This window comes from Rhinoraja longicauda, chromosome 2 (assembly GCF_053455715.1).
Source record: "Rhinoraja longicauda isolate Sanriku21f chromosome 2, sRhiLon1.1, whole genome shotgun sequence".
NCBI lineage: Eukaryota > Metazoa > Chordata > Chondrichthyes > Rajiformes > Arhynchobatidae > Rhinoraja > Rhinoraja longicauda.
Window position 1 is genome coordinate 107,558,631 of NC_135954.1, and position 13,953 is coordinate 107,572,583.

At 39.8% G+C, this 13,953-nt stretch overlaps 2 protein-coding genes across 5 annotated transcripts in view; both read left to right on the top strand.

The window, feature by feature from the left end:
- LOC144608130 (enhancer of polycomb homolog 1-like) overlaps positions 1-13,953 on the top strand; it is a 174,988-nt gene that overhangs the window by 90,717 nt on the left and 70,318 nt on the right. The window lies entirely within an intron of this gene.
- LOC144608118 (kinesin-1 heavy chain) overlaps positions 13,403-13,953 on the top strand; it is a 331,882-nt gene continuing 331,331 nt past the window's right edge. The window contains exon 1 of the mRNA XM_078425501.1: positions 13,403-13,406. The gene's annotated coding sequence lies outside the window, so the exon portion shown is untranslated. The remainder of the gene's footprint in view (positions 13,407-13,953) is intronic.

Consider the following 13,953-nt stretch of genomic DNA (forward strand, 5'->3'; position numbering starts at 1 on the left):
ATAGGTGATGTTTCGAGTTGTAACCCTTCTTCAGACGCTGAGTTACTTTAGTATTTGTGTCTCTCTTTGGTATTAACCAGCATTTACACTTCTTTGTTATTACTGAATGAGGACATCCTGGCTGATGGTGCCATAATAAACCAAATGTATGATACTTAGCTACATTGTTGTATCAGGGGCTAATGAATTTTATACATGTAGGCTCCTGGATTACTCTTTATCAGCAACTAGCGTGCGATCCTGAGTTACTATCTACCTCATTGGAGTCCCTCGGACTATCTTTAATCGGACTTTACTGAAATTTATCTTGCACTGAACGTTATTCCCTTCATCGTGTATCTGTATGCTGTGGATGGATTGATTATAATCATGTATTGTCTTTCCCCTGACTGGTGAGCATGCAACAAAAGCTTTCCAGTGTACCTTAACACGTAAACTTAACTTCAACTTCAATGTCATGGTTGTCACTATGGAGCAGTATTGTGATTTCCTTTGTTATGGTTGTGTAAATGGTTATTCTGAATCTAAGAACGTTAGAAAATAAGAGCAGGAGTCTATTGCTAGTCAGGCCCCTCTAGCCTGATGTTTCATTCCATATGGCTGATCTTTTCCAGACCTCTTTTGTTGTAGTTCCAAGATAAACACGCAGTAATTTTTGCAGGGGAAGAAAATACAAGATCTTTGCAGAATGCTTTATCGTTGCAGTTTGATCAAAGGGATGATCAGAAGATATAATTAGGGTAGTGGCAGGTATTGGGACGTTTAAATGAGGGTTATGGGCTCGGCACAGAAGAGTGAACTTCATGGGCAGTGGGGCTATGTGATCAAATTATAGGGACGTTTCAATTTGCTGTGGGTGGGGAGCTGGTATCAGAGTTGAACAGAATTTACAGGGCTTAAATTTTATGGATCATGAAGAAAATAGAATGTGGATGTCCGAGATTGTCAACAAGGATTTGGTTGAGGTTTTGGATCAGTTGAAGTTGGTGTCGTTGGCTGGCAATGTACATGATGTGGGTGGTCTGTCATTATTTGATGTAAGGAAATTAGTGCGTTAACAACAGATGTTCCTTAAAGTGTAAAGGACCTTTGGAGGCTCTGTTTGTTGAACAAAAGAAGTGTAACTTGTTCTTCATTTACAAGATGATTTGGGAATACAAGCATAATTTAATAATGAAAGAAATAATGTTCTACTGTGTTGTCCAGATTTGATGTTAAGGAGAAAAAAACTGCTCAAGGAACTGTGGAGGTGGAGATTTTGAGGCAAACCCTGCTTCAGGACTTTAATGTTAACTCTGTAATATGTTATGTACACTAGTGTCAGTAATAAAGTTCATGTTGATGCAACATTATGTGCATGTTCAGGAAGTCCCCGGGTTATGACAGGGTTCCGTTCCTGAAAACCATGTAAACCAAACGGTTCGCAAGTTGGAAATGAGAAAAAAAGTGCGCGGAAAGAGATCACAGAAACAGATACGACGGGAGACCAAACCGGCACAGGGAGAACTAATACCAGCCATTCTGCCTCACTAAGCTAGCGAATGAATCTGTTCTGCCCTCTTGGCTCTGCTTGTCTCAGGGGAAGAAGTCAATTGGAAATGCCCCGTTCCCACCCAGCAATTAATTGCTGCAGTCTCATAACTGCCAGTAAATCAATCCATTTATTCATCCACCCATCCCAACAGTATCCCATACACTTATTCGTATGTTCAGAGTCTCGAAGTCAGGTTACAGCCTTGCATACTCTAATACTGTAACTCTCAAAACAGTCAATCACTGATTTGAATGTGGGAATTGTGAATGCCATTTCATATGTTAGAGTGGTGGAACTTGTGATTTTCTTCAAAATTTAACATTAGCTTTGAAAAAATGTTCTGGACATCCACAGCTTTGGTGGTATTTAATTGTGTGTTAAAAAAGCTGGACAGATGTGGGGAATTCTGTTCATAATCTATCCTATTTAACTTCTGACACAAAGATGCACGTTTGGTTGTAATATCCAAAATAAAGTTTATTGTGCCTTCATTGTTAAATGTTTGTCGTGGGTTTATACCTTTGGATTTAAGACTAAATTCTGTGAGATTATATCCATTTAGTAGACCGCTTAAAGTTTTCCAAGTTTTTCTCTATTTATGTGATCCTAATTACTTAGAATACATTTTGTAAATGTGCAATATCTCTACTAAAGTACACCAAAGCATTTCAGGTGGCGATGCTCCACCTCTAAGGTTCTCAGTCCTGCTGCTCCGAGCATGCTATTATTGTTTAGTGCTGCCTAATATTGTTTGATATCCATTCAATAAATGCTGTTTGTAGGAGATATGATAAGTGCCCCAATTGTGTGAATGTTGCAGATGGATTTATTTTTTTAAAGATAATTGTCATATTTTTCACGTTCTGGATCTGCATGTTCAGTAGACCATCGTTGTTAGAGGTAGAGGTAAACCAAGTTTGTTAATATACATGAGGTTAATTCATAAAACCACAAATTAACCTATTCCTTTTTTACTGCTCCATATGCATGATGGGACACAAGGGGCTGGAGTAACTCAGCAGGTCAAGCAGCATCCCTGGAGAACATGGATAGGTGACATTTCGGGTCATGGACCTTCTTCAGACTCATTGTAGGGGGGGGGATATTATGCATGGTATCTAGGCATCAGCACTAGCATGTGTTCAATCCGTTAATGATCTTCTAAATCAGCTTTATGAAATGGAATCTTTGGCCTAAAATTCAACATTGTTTCAAGGCTTATTAGGTGATGTAGCTAATTGCAAAATAGTTGACATAGGTTGAATGATATAAAAGTGGGCACTTTTCAAGTATGTAAGAATGGAAACAGTTCAGCCACTGACAAGTTCTGACTTCTGGCATCTAAAAGAAACAATATTTTAAATCAGCATATTTCCAATAACATTTCTTGTCCGCATTGAAATGTAGGTAGCATTTACGAAGAATCTAGATTGGTTTTGGATCAGTTTTTTGGGGATCTTGCCAGCATTAAATATTTGTGGTACATAGCATACTGTTTTATGACTACTTCAAACTATCATTTGCCTATTCAACTGAAGAGAATGGTCTTTGTCATTTATCAAAAATGTTAGTTTAGAAAGCAACAGTCCGTTGATATTAATGATACACGTCAATGCCGCTATAAAGAATTTTGAGAAACATTTTTAAAGTACGAATACAGTTGACTGGGTTTGTATTAATATGAAATTCATAATTTATATTTTTGCCAAAGTAAGAACGTATGCTTCTATTGAAAACTGAAATTTTATTTGAACATTTTTTCACTGGAGTGGATTATTAAAGTTTTGGGTTGATCCAGATTTGTCCAAATTTAGAGCAACTAGAGCTGAGTTTGTGACTGATGTTGCATTGGGATTTACTCGCATTGTATCTGAATTTATTTGGTTTACTTTACACCAAAGCAATCCTGCCACTCACAAAAATGATGGTAAGATGTTTACAAAATGCCCATGCCAGTTTTGGGAATAAATCCAGGCAAGTGAGACCAGAGGTGGAGCATGGGTAAGCCACGTGCCACCTCTCTGCTGCATTATCATTTAGTATAATTGATTGAATCTTTAATCTTTTCTGCCTTTTCTTCAATCCTCTGCTTCCTTGTCCAAAAATCTTTATGTTAAAAAAACACTTGGTTGACATTTTTGGTCCAAATTAAGATGAGGTCTGATTTGAATGGTCCAGGTGAAAGTCAAACTGCCCATCTATGAGTAGGTGACTGTTTCTTGATAACATTGTTGGACGTAGCTTCCATTATTTTGCTAACAATTTAAGGTAGAGAAGATTGGGCAGTATTTAACCACATTGAAATTATTATTCCTTTTCTGAACAAGATATTCCTCGACAATTTTCCACGTTGTTCATTAAATATCAGAGTTACTGTTATGGACTATCTTGGATGGACGTGTTGGTGCTTCTAGGGCACGTCTTCGGTATTACTGTGAGGATGTTTTGTGTACCTATATTTGCTGTATCTTGTGCTCTCTGCTGTTCGTTCATACATGAGTGAATGGATTTCACTGGAAAACAGTTTCTGTGATGAAAGGGATATTGGGAGGATGCTAGATTAGACATCCATTTGGTAATTAGGCTGCTCCTTTCATCACTGTTCATCCTTTTTGCAATGCGTTAGGAGGTTGTAGCCCTGTGGGTTTTTTTGTGCTGAATCAAAAATGGTTCTGCAGATTAATTTATTAACCTGTGCCTGGCTCTGGATTAGCTGACTCCAGGAGGTATACATAATATAATCTTGAAATTAATTGAATACATAAAATGTTTGGAATCACTGCGATGAATGTTTGAATCAACTTAAGTTGAAATGTTAATTTCTAAATTTGTTTTTAACCATTTAAGACAATGGTTGGATTGCCCAAGTGTGTCAGAGGTCACAATTTTTTTAAATTCTGCTTTTTTACTAATCTCTATGCTAAGTTAAACAGCCTCTGTCCTGCACTTATGAAAATGACAGCTTCTTCCATACTCAATTCATCCAAAGCTATCCTTTCCAGTTGTAAGTTCTCCCTTCTTTAAAACTCCTTCCCAGAATCTTTTGCATCAGTTCAGTGTTGTCCCCAAGTATTGTCTTGTCTCATTTTGTTCACTTTGACACATTTGTAAAATATGCCATATAAATAATCTATCTACTAGTTTGAATTCTAAAAATATCAATATCCAAACTGAGTTTTCATTTGTCGAAATGGCTTTATCTTTGAGCTTTGCATGACATTTTTGTGGTTCAAAACTGCTGGTGAGAATTTTAAATTGCAGGAAAGATGTGTTTGCATTGCTAAATTTATAAATGCTTCTCTTGCAAAACCTGCATTTCACCTGTCATATTTTTCAAAATATTCAGCATTTTTGTTGGGCCTTTAAAGAAATGTAGATTTTTCAAATAAGATACCATTTCAATACTGTTATTACTCTTGCTCTTCTTTTGGGTCATTGCCCTGAATCTGGGGTTATTGGGCATTAATCTTGTGTTGTAGAAATTATGTTTCAAAACCGTTTCGAAAATAGAACGAAGGTAGAACGGCATCATGGTGCCAATCTAAATTATTCCCATCTGCCTGCAAAGTGTCCATATCCCTCTTCCCTGCCAATTTACGTCTGTCGAGATGCCTCTTAAACGTTGCTAATCTATCTACTTTAGCTCTTCCCCATACACTGCATTCTAGGCACCTACCGTTCTGTGTGTGTGTATAAAAACATTTGCCTCGTGCATTTCCTTTCAATTTTCCCCCTCTCACTTTAAAGCTCTCGAGTATTTGACATTTGACAGTTAAAGACACTATCCTATCTGTGCGCCTCTTCATTTTACATGTTTTTCATGTCACTCTTCAGTCTCTAACACTCCAGAGAAAATAATTCATGTTTGTCCAACCTCTCCATAGAGCTAATACACTGCTTCCAGGCATCGTCTATGTGAAGATAGACACAAAAAGCTGGAGTAACTCAGCGGGACAGGCAGCATCTCTGGAGAGAAGGAATTGGTGGCATTTCAGGTCGAGACCCTTGCTTCTTCAGACCTCCTCTGCACCCTCCCCAAGGCTGCAGTCTTTCCAATTGCATCAACCAGAATTGCACACAATTCCCATGTGGCCCAACCAACGTTTTATACTACTGCAGCATAATATCCCAACAATTATACTCTGCCCTGACCAATGAAGCCAAGCATGCTCTCTGCCACATTACTGCCTTGCCCACTTGCGCTGGCACTTTTACAGACCTATAGACTTCTACCCCAAGATCTCTTTGTACATCATTGCCTCTAAGGGTCCTCCACTTCAACTAAATTTTCTTCTTGGATTTGACCTCCCAAAGCTCCATGCCTTGTACCTGTTAGGATTAAACTCGTATCTCTGATCTATATCCTGTTGTATTAATTGACAGCCTTCCTCACTGTCCATAACTGCCAATTTTCATGTCGCAGTCATACAGCACGGAAACAGGTCCTTCGTCCCTACTTGTCCATGCACACCAAGATACCACATCTAAGCTAGTCCCATTTGCCTGTGTTTGGCCCATATCCTAAACGTTTTCTATCCATTACCTCTCAGTGTCTTTTAAATGTACCCGCCTCAATTTCAGTTTTAGGATGAATTAGGATTTCAGATCAGTTAAGTGTTTGAAGGGCTAGATAGAGAGAAACTTTGTTTCCATTGTTTAGTAGATTCCAGAACACAGGTTTGAAGTTTATTTGAGCTTGGACTGTCAATATGTCAGAAATGTTTTTTTGCATTGTCGTAGAAATCTGGAAAGTTTTAAATCTAAAATTATTGCTACGGTTTCCGACAAACTGTATTTGGAGCTCTAATGCAGTTAAGGAGTAACCCCAAGTTATGTTATCACTTGGAATCATATATTTCTTTTAAAAAATGTAACCTGAGATATTTTAATTATTATGCATTCTCAGGGTAGTTATTTGCAGGCAAATCTTTCTTTGGTTAATACTCTAACTCATTCCCTGGTGATATCTGAAATGGGTCAAAGCTTTACACTACCAACAAATATACAGTTTTCAATCCCCAGAAACTAGTTTACAGTATGGTTCTGAAAGTGTTAACAGATTGTCTGGAAATCTGTCTTGATGATTAATATGAAAGAACTGCAGATGCTGGTTTAAATCGAAGGTAGACACAAAATGCTGGAGTAACTCAGCGGGACAGGCAGCATCTCTGGATAGAAAGAATGGATAACATTTTGGGTCGAGTCCCTTCCTCAGACTGAAACGTTACCCATTTCTTCTCTCAGACTGAGGAAGGGTCTCGACCCGAAACGTCACCCATTCTTTCTCTCCAGAGATGCTGCCTGTCCCGCAGAGTTACTCCAGCATTTTGTGTCTACCTTTGAAAATTAATACTGTTATACACTGAATTCCTGATAGTTCAGCAACTGGCTCGCTCAATAACCTGGAATCTTCACTAGGCAGTCCAGAGTATAAGCATGGTATGAGGCCAGAGCCAGCGATCTGGGGCCAGGATATTTATATAGTGGGCAGGATGTTCAGCTGGAGCAGAGTTTGGGGTCAGGAGTATGAATGGGTAAGCATCTGGTCCCTTTGACGCCACTATTCTCACGGGAAAATATATTTTACTGATGTTAAATTTGCAATAAAAATGTTTTGGATATTGGAAGCAGTAACATCCAATTTGGCCTAACGCCGCCAAAGTCCAAAGGGTGCTAAATTATTGGAGTTTTGCTGTTTTGTGTTGTGGCAAATTTGAATAACATTACATTTGACAGGTTACTGATGTATTTGTATGTTGGCCTGTTGATCTTTAATTTATGGAATCATTGGTTTTGATTTTTACCAGCCATGCAAACCTGATCTAAGCTTTTGACATTTCTGTGCTTCATTTGTAATTTAGAGCTATTTTTAAATTGGGTTAATTGCCATGCTGGTAGTTAGCATACTGTTCTCTTGCCATTTATGGTGACACCAACTGGGTGTTTTTGCAGTTGGTTGCTTTTAAAATGTATTTCTCTTCAGAATTTTCACATGCACACACTTTCCACATCCAGTATTCCTTTTTTTAAAATCTGCTTTGCAATAGAGTGCAAAGTATAAAATAAATCAGATAATAGAATACAAGCAGAAAATGGTGCAAATACTTAGTATGTTATGTCATGTCCCTGGTGGGGGAAAAAAGCAGTTAATGTTCAGGTCAAAGACCCTTCCTCCGAATGGGAAAGGAGACAAAAAGAGCTTGTTAAGCTGCAGGGAAGGTTGGGGAGGAGGGATGTCTCGTGATACGGTAAAACCAGAGCGATCATGGGGATAAACTGTAATGAAGAATAGATTTATCTGATCAATGTGGTTTTGAGCAGTTAGAGAGCGAGGACATTGGCCACACCAAACTAACACGGTGGAGATGTGCTTTATCCAGGGAGATGGCATCTCAAATAGATATTTTTGCAACAGTTGGCAAATTGCCCATGGATCAGGGCTTTCTTGGATCCTGGAGTTGATGTGTGCCATGATAACATCTCAAATCACTTTGTGATAGTGGATGTCAGAGAACAGTAGTCATTAAGTCTCTCGGGTGATAGTAGTCTTCTTAAAACAAATGGAAACCTCTGTTTGGAATAGGAAGAGGTCAAAGTTGTCCACACTCCCAGCAACTGGTCAGCGCAGGTTCTGAGGACAGCGAGGGATTCCAACATGTTCTGTCATGTTCTGCGGGTTCACTCCCAGGAAGGCCAATCTGACATCTGTGAAGGTGGCCATGGCGGAAACAGCCCCTTCGGTCCACCGAGTCCGCGCCGACCAGCGATCCCTGCACATTAGCACTATCCTACACATTATCCAAGGGACAATTTTACACATACACCAAGACAATTAACCTACAAACCTGTACATCTTTGGAGTGCGGGAGGAAACCGAAGATCTCTGAGAAAACCCATGCGGTCACGGGGAGAGCGTACAAACCCAGTACAGACGGCACCCGTAGTCGGGATAGAACCTGGGTCTCCACAACTGTAAGGCAGCAACTCTACTGCTGCGCCACCGTGCCGCACTAACTAACATGATGCCCAGATAAACCAATTTCAATTGCCTGCATACGATCCATATCCCCCATTTTTGGCATATCCATGTGCCAATTTAAAAACCATTATCGTATCAGCCTCGACCACCTCCCCTGGCAGCAAGGCAGGCACAGAATACAAGTATGGACAACTTAATGAAGTGTGATTTATACTAAATGGTTTTACATAGTCTTGGAAATCCGTATCCTGAAGCCTATGTTCTCAAAGTGGAGAATGGGCACTTAATAGATGGAGAAAGGGGGAAATGGGCATAGGGTAGAATAGAAGGGGCATTTGGGAGAAGTACTTGAATGTTATTAAATGGTTACACAGTGAACTGCAGATGCTGGTTTACGAAATAGATACAAAGTGCTGGAGTAACTCGGGTCGGGCAGCATCTCTGAAGAACATGAATGGGCGATGTTTCGGTCAGGACCCTTCCGGCTGATTGTAGTAGTGGAAGAAAATTGGAAGAGGTGGCAGCAGGACATACCCTGGCAAGTGATGGCTGGATACAGGGGAGGGGGATTTGATTGGCAGATGAGTAGATAAAGGCCAGATATGGGAAGAAGACTGAGACAGAAAGAATAAGTGCAAAATGTCAACTGAGAGGAAGGGATATACAGTGCCCTCCATAATGTTTGGGACAATCAGACCCATCATTTATTTATTTGTCTCTCTACTCCACAATTTGAGATTTGTGAAAGAAAAAAATCACATGTGGTTAAAGTGCACATTGTCAGATTTTAATAAAGGCCATTTTTAAACATTTTGGCTTCACCATGTAGAAATTACAGCAGTGTTTATATGTAGTCCTCCCATTTCAGGGCGCCATAATGTTTGGGACACAGCAATGTCATGTAAATGAAAGTAGTCATGTTTAGTATTTTGTTGCCTATCCTTTGCATGCAATGGCTGTTTGAAGTCTGCGATTCATGGACATCACCAGTTGCTGGGTGTCTTCTGGTGATGCTCTGCCAGGCCTGTATTGCAGCCATCTTTAGCTTATGCGTGTTTTGGGGGCTAGTCCCCTTCAGTTTTCTCTTCAGCATATAAAAGGCATGCTCAATTGGGTTCAGATCGGGTGATTGACTTGGCCACTCAAGAATTGACTTTTTTAGCTTTGAAAAACTCCTTTGTTGCTTTAGCAGTATATTTGGGGTCATTGTCTTGCTGTAGAATGAACCGCCAGCCAATGAGTTTTGAAGCATTTGTTTGAACTTGAGCAGATAGGATGTGTCTATACACTTCAGTTACAGCAGTAAAAGTTTCCAAAGGTGATGGAAAGACTGGAGGATAGACTAGGTGCTGAGAGCTCTCTTATACCTGCATTAAGGAGGCAATTAAACACACCTGAGCAATTACAAACACCTGTGAACCTATGTGTCTCAAACATTATGGTGCCCTGAAATGGGGGGACAATGTATAATCACAGCTGTAATTTCTACATGGTGAAACCAAAATGTATAAAATAACCTTTTAGTAAAATCTGACAATGTGCACTTTAACCACATGTGATTATTTTTTTTCTATTACAAATCTCAAATTGTGGCATACAGAGGCAAATAAATAAATGATGAGTCTTTGTCCCAAACATTATGAAGGCCACTGTAGATGGAAGGGAATGGGGAAAGTGTTATTGTTGTTTGGTTACTTAAAATTGGGGAATTCAATGTTCATGCCTAGGAAGGAATTGCAGATGCTGGTTCGAACCAAAGATAGGCACAAAAAGCTGGAGTAACTCAGCAGGTCAGACAGCATCTCTGGAGTCAGAAGTCTGAAGAAGGGTCTTGACTCGAAACGACACAAATTCCTTATCTCCAGAGATGCTGTCTGACCCGTTGAGTTACTCCAGCTTTTTGTGTCTGTCAGTGTTCTTGCCATTGGTTTGTAAATCAGTTTAGTCTATTGTCATGTGTACTGAGGTACAGTGAAAAGCGTTTGTGTGTTAACCAGTCAGCAGAAAGACATTACATGATTGCAATCGAGCCATCCACAGTGTACAGATATATGATAAAGAGAATAACGTTAATAACTTTTATTGCAAGATAAAGCCGGTAATGTTCGATCAAAGATAGTCTGAGGATCTCCAATGGGCTAGATAGTAATTCAGGACTGCTCTCTAGTTGTGGTAGGATGGTTCAACTGCCCAAAGAGATTATCATTATTCTTCAGTGTTTATAATTAGTGTGGGTAGTTGGGGGATGAGAAGAAATATCTGAGGAAATACAGCAAATAAGAAGAAACATCTACTCTAGTGTTTGGTGTGGAAGATAGGGAGTGGGAGATTTATAGATGCTTCTGTGTTGGTAGCATGTAGTTTTAAACCTTTAAAGATTGCGATGGGGAAAATTATTATTTTTTTGTCAAGTCTTTGTTTTAAGTGCCTGTCCCACGTAGGCTTTTTTTTTTTTTTTTTTTTGGCGACAAGGCTGTCGCCGGGGGTGTCGCCTATATGGTCATGAGTTGTCTCCAAAGAGTTGTAGTGTCTTTCTGGTCGCCGCTGGATTTTCAGAATGTTGAAAAAATTTCGGTGACAGTGGGTTTGATGCCAATGAGCATAGCTTGACGTAGGTGCTGTCGTAGGTTGTCGCCAGGTGACGTAGGTTGTCGCCGGTGCTGACTTCAGTGAAATCCGTTGGCGACTACCTACGTCAACTGGAGACGAAAATGACGTGATTTGTCATCAATTGGCGACGACAGGGTCGTAGGTGGACGTCCTACTTGCGACGATTGGGTTGTCGGTAGCTTGTCGTAGGGGGACCAGTCGCCGTTTTTTCAGCGACCTGTTACGACTATGACAGTCGCCTAAACAACCGCCTAAGTGGGACAGGCCCTTTAAGTTCCCCTGGCACAAGTGTTGATGTTATATTGTACTCATTTTATTGTACTGATTTTAAGCCTATATGAAAAGCTTGCACATGGAGCTGGCTAATCTTTAAAAAAGATTAAATACTTGGTTAGAAGTGAAAATATGGTGCTTGCTGCTGAATTTTTTTTTTAAATCTGTTTCAAAATAAATCCAGCGATGACATTTCCACTCATTGCTGTCAGGTATCAGTTTGATGAGCATTCATTGAACTGGCTGAAAGGCTTCTAACTTTTTAAATAATTATTCTGGCAAATTCCCCTTGTGATTTTATATGCCTGTAAGATCACCTGTTAGCCTCCTGCACTCTAAAGAATATCGCCCAAGCCTGTCTAACCCCTCCTCCCTATTAACTCAGTCTCTCAAATTATGGCAACATCCCTGTAAATCCTTTGCACTATTTCCAGCTTAAAGGATTCTTTCCTATAGCAGGGTGACCAAAACTCCTCCAAGTGGTAGCTTTGCCAACATCTGGTATAACTCACATAATGTCCTGACTTCTATTATCTCATTATCAGAATTAAACTCCACCTGTCATTCCTTGCTCAACTAATCAAGATCTGCTGTAATTCTCAAGAACCATTTCACTGTGTACGATACTACCTATTTTAGTGTCATCAGCAAACTTGCCTTTTACAATCTCATCCAAATCTTTGATAGAGATGACAAACTGCGGTGGGCCTGAGGCACACCACTAGTCACGGGCATCCAGTATGAAAAACGACCTTCCGCTAGCATCCTCGGGTTCCTGCCCTGAAACCAATTCTGTATCTAGTCAGCTAGGTCTCTGTGGATCACATGCAATCTAAACTTTTAGAGCAGCCGACCATGCAGAAACTTCTCAAAGGCCTTGCAGAAATCAATATACAGACTACATCTACAGCCTTGTCCTCATGAATCATAAAAAAACACAACAAATTTGTGAGACATGATCACTCAAGCACAAAACAATGCCGATTATCTCTACAGCCTGTCATTCCAACTGCATGGTATATCTTATCCCTTAGAATCTTCTCCAGTAACTTTCCTACCACGGATATTAGGTTTACTCACCTATAGTTCCCAAGTTTTTCTTTGCAGCCCTTCTTAAATAGAGGCACAACATTTCCCACCCTTCAGTCTTCTGGCACCTTAGCCATGTCTAATGATTCATTTATCTCAGCCAAGGCTCCTGACCTTTCTTCTCATAACATTCCCCCAAGTGTGTTCAGGAGCATCAAGAGATGTATTTGTCAATCTTGGATATACCCAATCAGGCTTTGGGTATTTATTTATCTGTCTTATGTTTTAGGACATCCAGCACAGCCTCAAGACATCGCCATTAACTTTTTCAAGTTTTCTTATTTGATACTCTTTTGTCTCCTTTCCATCTCTAACCTCTGTCTACCCATATGCTAATAATTCCTTCACCCCCCTCACCTGTATCCAACCAGGCCTTGTCTCACCCCACCCCGTTTCTAGCTTTCTCCCTCCTACAATCAATTTGAAGAAGGGTCCCGACTCAAAATGTCACCTATACACATTTCTTCCATAGATGCTGCCTGAACCACTGAAATACTCCCAACACGTTGTGTTTTTCTCAAGTTTCTTTGTCTTTAGATTTTTTTCCATGAAAAAAAACATTTCCAATCTTGCCCATCTCCTGCAGATCCACACACGGATGATCGCTTTGCTTTCACTTTTTTCTCTTGTTACCCTTTTCCCCCTTAATATACGTATATAACATTTCTTTGGATCCTCATTCTTATCTGCCAGAGCTATTGCATGCCCTTGAATAAAAATAAAATAATTAGTTTCTTGGAAACGCTGAACAGCCAATGCTGGAATCTGAAGCAAAGGAAACAAACTGCTGGAGGAACTCGGCAGGTTGCGCAGGATTGTGGCAGAGAGGCTATGGAGAAGGAATTCTTGCCATTTTGGCCCAAGACTGCATCAGGACTCAACACAATTACTTTCTTCCTTGGGTCTTATGATCTTATGTGAAACACTTTACCCTTCTACATTCTAACATGCTTTTTCGTTTCATTTCAAATTTCCAGTTACTGCAGTTTTTTTGATTTTCATAAGCAATTCATTTGCTTTAATATTATTTACTTGAAGGCCAGTTTTGCAATATCTTTCTTAATCAGTACAAATGTCTATTGTTTGAAAAGTTTTCATTCTTTATTTAAACCAGTCTGCTTCTTTAACCTATAAGAAAATAACTGCAGATGCTGGTACAAATCGATTTATTCACAAAATGCTGGAGTAACTCAGCAGGTCAGGCAGCATCTCGGGAGAGAAGGAATGGGTGACGTCTCGGGTCGAGACCCTTCTTCAGACCCTTCTTTAACCTTCCAGGCAACTCCTTACATTTCTTATTTATTTTCAATTTGCCATTGATATAGAATAGTTTATCTATTGTCCCAATATCTTGTTGATTACTTGTCTAATCTTACTCTATTTTCCCAATTGTTGGGACCCCCCCCCCCCCCCTCCATGTCATAAATATTGGTCCTTATGGTCAGAACAAGTAACTCAACTTAATCAC